Source organism: Penaeus chinensis, chromosome 3, assembly GCF_019202785.1.
Source record: "Penaeus chinensis breed Huanghai No. 1 chromosome 3, ASM1920278v2, whole genome shotgun sequence".
Lineage (NCBI taxonomy): Eukaryota > Metazoa > Arthropoda > Malacostraca > Decapoda > Penaeidae > Penaeus > Penaeus chinensis.
In genome coordinates, this window is record NC_061821.1 from 21387451 (window position 1) to 21394950 (window position 7500).

The 7500-nt window shown below is 36.6% G+C and overlaps 1 protein-coding gene across 1 annotated transcript in view; it reads right to left on the minus strand.

Annotated features, from left to right (window-relative positions):
- Nucleotides 1-4953, minus strand: part of LOC125039100 (UBX domain-containing protein 6-like) — a 15316-nt gene extending 10363 nt beyond the window's left edge. The window contains exons 1-2 of the mRNA XM_047632837.1: nucleotides 4428-4953; nucleotides 1280-1444 (exon numbers count right to left, since the gene is read on the minus strand). The gene's annotated coding sequence lies outside the window, so the exon portion shown is untranslated. The remainder of the gene's footprint in view (nucleotides 1-1279; nucleotides 1445-4427) is intronic.
- Nucleotides 4954-7500: the final 2547 nt, after the last annotated feature.

The following is a 7500-nucleotide window of genomic DNA, read 5'->3' on the forward strand; positions in this document are numbered from 1 at the left end:
TGCATCATGAAAAAATTTGGCTGATAGCCAGGGTAATGGGAATGACTAATCATGAACACATGAAACTCTTGGAGGAAAATTCAACTTGGTGGACATTTAGGAAGGGGCTCTTGCATTATTTCTATTGATACACTAGTTCCATGCTCAGGATCCTATTCCTGCCCGTGACCAGTGGTGCAGGGTGTGTTATGGGAAATTGATTATGGAAATATAAAAAAAAATACACAACTAATAAATTACTTATTGGTCTTGTTATTACACAGAGTTGTAGACTACCTAGAGAGATAATATGGGATCTGCTTATTGAAAATAGTCTATTCCCATTATGATACAGAATGATAATTGTCAAAAAAGTCTATGCAGAAAAAGATATTATAACATTGCAAAGGAGAGGCAAAGAGTCTTGATACCAAACATGAGTGTTTGTGTGGGCTCAGCCTAAAAACCATGCAAACAGAACAGCTGTCACTTATGTAAGCCTAATGCCTGAATTTTGGCTCATATGCAAGGTGCCTGGCTCTAATATATTAAGAAAATCTAATTCTAATCACTCGTTATTAAGTACTTCTCATTCCCATGTATCCCTTGCACTTTCTTGACATCCAGAAATAAAGGTTGTTTATCTAGCTTATTTATCTATACTAATTCTTTTAATTTACTACACAATACTACACCTATTAGAAATCTAAAAATGTTGTGTCCATTCATCCTTTCAAAGCTATAGTATCATAGTTTGAGAACTTGCATATGCCCTAAAAAAAAATTCCATTACATATTCATTAGACAAGACTCCAGTGATTAGTTTTACCTTTACCCAACAGCAAAAGTTAAACGGAATTGCAACTGGCCAAGGTGTATATAAATTGTACAATAATCAAGGTAAAAAGTTAATAATACTGAATACAGAAAATAGTTCCAACTGAAGTTATTCCTCCTCTATATTGTTAACTGTGTTGATCCCTTGACAATGCATAAGGCTATTGTCATGCTAATATGGGTCTTTAACCCCAGAAAACCTTAAATTATTAGTGATTAGGTAACTTACAGCTAATTACTGATCCATGCCCTATGGGATCATACACTCTGGCATCAGGAAGACTGCCTCAGTGCCATTCCAAGAAAATTCAATATAATAATAATGGCAATAACATCATTCTTTACAGTTAAGTAATAATTATAGTAATAATAATACTAACAACAAAAAATAAAACAACAAACATACAAAATAGAATCATTAAGCAAACTTAATATACTATAAAGATACATCCATACAACTTACTGTAAGAGAGCGTGTGAGAGATCCGCTGGGCATACACATACCAGAAGACCGTAATCAGAACAAAATTGACAACCAGGATGATGGCAAATGCTTTAAAAACATGGCTTTGAAGGGGAGTAAAGCCAAGCCACCAAATCAAATCAGTCCAGCCAGTAACCGCAGTCTCTGTAAACAAACAAAATAAAAAATAGATGAAGAAAATGTATATCTACATGCTAACACTATCAATTAATTTTCATTATGAAATATAACTACCACCTCAATCTGATATTCAAACATCTGAAAACAGAATATTTTTTATGTGGATTTTGGCATGTAAAAAGCCTACCTACTTGACTTACTCATGGTCTTAATTATCCTTGTTTCATTTATCAGTATATTATGCTACAAATAAACTGTAATACTATTTCTTTTTTGTTTTTTTTTATCACTCACAATGTAAGTGTTGATACATTTTTGCTGCAATACTATTTGAATTTCTGAAAAAACAAAATTGGAAAACCCAAACATAACTGGCACCAAGGATTTCAGTGATGCAAATCTAGGTGTCATTATTTTGCCTGTCTGTCACTTGGCAAGCTATGACATGACCACCAGCTTCATTTATCTATCTACCACTGCTAATCTAGAAAGGTATATTACCTTGAATAGCTGATATTTTACCCTTAAATATGCCTCTTAAGAAACAAGCAAGTGTTACCATTTGTGACAATGCAGCAAAATGTAAAAGTAACTTTACTTCTCTCTAACAAAATGTCAACAGTGATGAACAACTTGCCTTGTCCCATGCAAGTCAGACTATACTACCTCTAATTCAGAAGATAAAACTGGAAACTCAAACTGGACTGAAGTACCTCAATTCACCAGGTCTCTTTTGTGAAAAAAAAAAAAAATAATAATAATAAATACATAATAATATTACTATTATTGTTAATAATAAATAAATAAATAAAATAATAATAATAAGTTCATACATGTCTTGTACTTTGAAAACTTTTACATAATATCTTTTTTTTTGCATTCTCTGTCTTCAACAACTCTATTTTTTCATAAAAGAGATTTGCAAATCTGTATACTCCAAAAGCCAGGGTGAGCTGCCAGTTTACCATCTGATTGAACACATTCCCTGATTTCTCCATCAATGTCTACTTTCTTTTAATTCCAACTTATAAATCAACTAATACTGAGGCACAATATGTCCAAGCTACTTAGACATAAATGCACAAAACCAAGGAAATCTGAAGCTGAAGTCTTATAATCGACACCAACTGCTTGGCTCCCAGTAATGAGTGCTCTTGCTCCCCGACATTAGAAGAAATACCTCAACAGCACCACCCACCAATCAGCTAAAATCATGAAAACCCTTCTTCAGCTCTGTAAGCGAAGACTGTAACACTGAGGCATCGTAGAGGGCTGACTGGGGAGAGACCCTTCCAAGAGGAGACCTGGCCGATGACTCAACAAAACCTCTCCTAGGCTTTAATCTCACAGGGAGAAAGTAGACCATGACAAACTAAATAATATCAAGCCACTGTAGAACAGCAGCTAACATGCACCGCTGGGAACTAAAACACTCACTCCTCTCTCCTGCATGCCATACAGAACCTCAAGGCACTGGTCATCTTGTGTTACACCGTCCTGTAATAAGAATACCTGGTGGCTTTGCAACAGCCCACAAGCCTGGAAGAAATTTCAGGGAAAGGGCCACTTAACTAGTTATGGAGGTTTTACCACACATTACTAACTGTGGGCTTAAAGTCTCTTTTTAGACTCATTTCCTAAAAAGAAAGAAAGAAAGAAAGAAAGAAAGAAAAAGAAAGAAAGAATAGAAAAAAAATCATGTGCCACAGTTACAATGTTCTACCCTACATATTATTTAAGGAAAATTTTTAAAAATAAATTTATGTAAAGTACTTACAAGACAGGTAGCAGCACTGTCACAACAAAAATCCTAGTTGGCAAATGCCGAGTTAAGCCCCGCCCCCTTCCCAACAATTTATTGCAAATATTAAATGGGTTTCTTTATTTCTCATTTTTCTCTCCTTTCCTCTTATTCATTTACCAATATCATTACTGAACAATTTTCAGAGAAAATATACTGAGAAAACATTCATCACAATGTATCACACAGACTAACATGTGTGACAATAGCGATGCACTAAATCACATCATCGTGTTTAGAAATGAAAATACTCTGCGCAATGACAGATATAGCTATATTGATTATGATTTGTACAATTTCCTGGAATCTGTTATGACCAGAAGTAAAAGAAAAATTTCATGTTTTTATTTCATGATAACGAAGTTTCCCATACCATAAAATGCTCTCAGAATACTCAGGAGAAAAAGTCCATTCATTTGGCAGATCAGCTGGCTAAACAGAATTGGCAGTTTCTCTCTTCTTTAAGGACAATCCATCTATGCACCTGCCACTGCACCTGTCTGGTGGGCATTTGCTAAGATAAACATTTTGCAAACCATGCTAATGATTTATAATCAAACAAGCAACTTATCCGAGTTGAAACATGCCAGATTAAAGGTGTGACACTGTCATATCATGTCAGACCAATATTGTACGCCTTCTATCACAAATCACTAAATTTCAGCGGATTTGGAGAGAGAGTGAGTCAGCATAATTATGAGGAAATCCATTTTTTTTTTATTCATTGCCCACTAGTACAACTTCTCATTAATACATATGGATATGTTAAGTGACACTAACCCATTAACAGGCCAACTATTTTTGTAAACAAACTCATATGGACTTTGAGCTGGTAGGAAAATAAAAGAACAAACATTTCAAAATTGCAAAAGGTTGTGAAAACAATGATGGACAAAGAAGTAACAACACAAGTAAAAAAAAAAAAAAAAAGGTCATTTTTCACACACAAAGAAACAGGTACCAATCAATATTCTACCCACTAGTAGCTTCTGCGTTTAATATAATCGCCATCCCCTCTGTGTGATAAATTGAGAACTAGCTTTTACCCCAAGAAAAAAAACATAAAAAAAACTTTCCCTTCCTCCATGATATCCCTCCTTCATACTAGAAGCACTTCCCTCACAAAACAAAATAATAAATAGGTAAATAAATAAATAAATAAACAAATAACTAACTAAAACCAAACAAAGCCAGCAGGGGCCTCACCTTTGACCTGCTGCAGCGACCTGGGGGACACCTGCCCTTCCTCGTCCAGCAGAACCGAGGTCACGCACGCCAGCACCCACCCGAGGGCCGAGGCCACCTGCGTCAGCGTCGAGTTCAAGCCTGCAGCGACCTCGAGGGTGACCTCATTCATCCCCGTGTGCTGGTAGAGGTCATGGGGCGACGGGTGTGAGAGAGAGAGGGGGAGGGAGAGGGAGAGGTGGTGATAACAATGGGTGTGGACGAAGATCAAGGAAAACGAAAAAGAGAGAGAGAGAGAGAGAAGAGAATCGCTTCGAACAATGACACTTATATCCGGAGGAGGAAGCGAAAAAAGCGCAACTGAGAGAGGCAATGCCCAGATCAAGCGGAACTCAAACAACGGGTACTGACAGGAGAACAAGGTGGTGTGACGAGGCAGTGACACTCTATTAAAAAAGGAACGAAAATGGAAGAGGCCTGGGAGCGAGTCAGATGACGGCGCTCACGACCCGCGCGGAAGTCGGGAATTTTCACTACCATTGTCTGTTTTACCTTTTTTTTTCTCTTTTGCTAATGTATTTCTTTTGTCGGGGGAGGGGGGATAGTTGAAATTTGCAATATATCTATCTTTTTCTGTTCTCCAGGTATATTTCAGGCGTATCTAGGGAAAAAGTTAGGTGTAGAGTTGTTACGAAGCATATACCTTTTATTTCCGCGACTTGAAATGTTCTTATCAGGGAAACTTGACTCCTCACTTCAGTCAAAAGACATTTAAATATAATAATGATAATAGAGACTATAATAATTCCAAGTGTATTTTTTATATATATTCGGCCGCCTAGTTAAAATTACATTATTAGATTGATTTATTTTGATTTATTTTTAACAATATGGTCGCGCTGACATGTGAGTATTGCCCAAAGTATACATATTCGAAAAATAATGAAAATGCGATGTCTAAATTAGCAAATGTTATTCATCAGAAAAATTATGCTGCACGTTGATTCGTATATATGCAATAGAGGCTGCAAGTCACCACAGTAGAAAAACATTTAAAAAAGAACTATGACAATAATAATTCACAAACACATAAAACAAGCTACCATGCTACTGTTCATTCCTTTCTCACAGCAAAACAGATCCTCTTTGCTTATTCATATAAATGTCCATGGACTAAATCAGATTCAAGTCACATTCATTTCGCAATATGTCAAGCAGTTATTCGTTTGGGTGCTTTCTCAATTATTTTCGCTCACATGCTGTACCGATGACCGTATTGTCATGTGGTAAAATGCATGAAAAGTGTCCTTAACGAAGTGATTAAAAAAAATTGTGAAATTGTAGAAATTAGTTCAGTATTTAAACAAGAAACATCTGGATCCATGTGAAATCATCATGATGCAATGTCAAACAATCGATTTCGCAAAATATGTCTCGTAACTTTTATCCACTTGTTGGAATTTTCACGTGAACATATCTGGGAAGCGGGAAACAGATTACCGAGAGAGTTACGGGGATAATGAAAAGATAAGAAAGTTTTCTAGTAAGGTCAACACGTCAGCAATATGTATTTTCGTCTGCGGCAATACTCGTATGTGACGAATATAAATGACTGGCTTGGTGAAGACAGACACAGATAGGTAAATAGTCGGAAAAAAAAATGGTAGATATATCATATACAGAAACATATCAGGGAAGATTGTGTGAGTGTGTGATGTGTGTGTGTGTGTGTGTGTGTGTGTGTGTGTGTGTGTGTGTGTGTGTGTGTGTGTGTGTGTGTGTGTGTGTGTGTGTGTGTGTGTGTGTGTGTTAGAGAGAGAGAGAGAGAGAGAGAGAGAGAGAGAGAGAGAGAGAGAGAGAGAGAGAGAGAGAGAGAGAGAGAGAGAGAGAGAGAGAGAGAGAGAGAGAGAAGAGAGAGGAGAGAGAAGGAGAGAGGAGAGAGGGGAGAGGCGAGAGGGGAGAGGGGGAGAGAGGAATGAGGAGAGAAGAGAGAAGAGAGAGGAGAGAGGGGAGAGAGAGAGAGAGAGAGAGAGAGAGAGAGAGAGAGAGAGAGAGAGAGAGAGAGAGAGAGAGAGAGAGAGAGAGAGAGAGAGAGAGAGAGAGAGAAAGAGAAAGAGAATGCAGGGCATTAGTTAACGTAGAAACGAACAAACAAAACGCTTTATCTCTTTACACCATGCAAAGACATGCGCAGTAATCCATTTAAAGAAAAATATAGCTCGTAACGTAAAATTACATATCACAACCCGATTATGTTTTGTTCCTATTCATATCAAATTCCATTTCTTTCAAATCAACATCCCTTTCTTTTCATCCATATATATATTCAATCTCTCGATACCCACTGATAGACAGGATAGGAAAGACACAAGAGAACGAAAAACAGACGATCTCTTAAAGGTGAAGGTGAGACTGCTTAGTGTGCATGGAATGTAGAACAATTTAAAGTGGTAAGACTAAAATCCTCGATAGTTTAAAGTGGAAGGGAGGCAGTGAAGAACCAAGGAGAAAGGGGTGAAGAAGAATGAATAACTTTTATCGCGTCGACTCGAAAATATTTTGCCATGAGTTGCTTGTTGTGTGTTTTGTTTGGTGATAATGTTAACGGCATGGCCACAAAGGATTAACAATGATCTGAAATATATCTTTTGGTTATAAATCCACTGAAAATACTTAGCTGTGTCTGCTCCCCCCGTCCTCATCCATCTTTTTTTCTCGAACTGTTTTCGAGGAACTGAAAAACTGAACTCAGAGATAACAGGGGTGACAAGGTACAACTGTCCATTCCATTCCACATGTGGCGACATCGCTATGTATATGTATGTATATGTATATATATGTATATATATGTATATATATGTAGATATATATATTTACACATATATATTTATATATATTTATATATTTTTATATATATTCATATATACATTTACACACATACATATATATATATTTTTATATATATATATATATATATATATATATATGTGTGTGTGTGTGTGTGTGTGTGTGTGTGTGTGTGTGTGTGTGTGTGTGTGTGTGTGTGTGTGTGTGTGTGTGTGTGTGTGTGTGTGATGTCGATGTCTATGCCGAT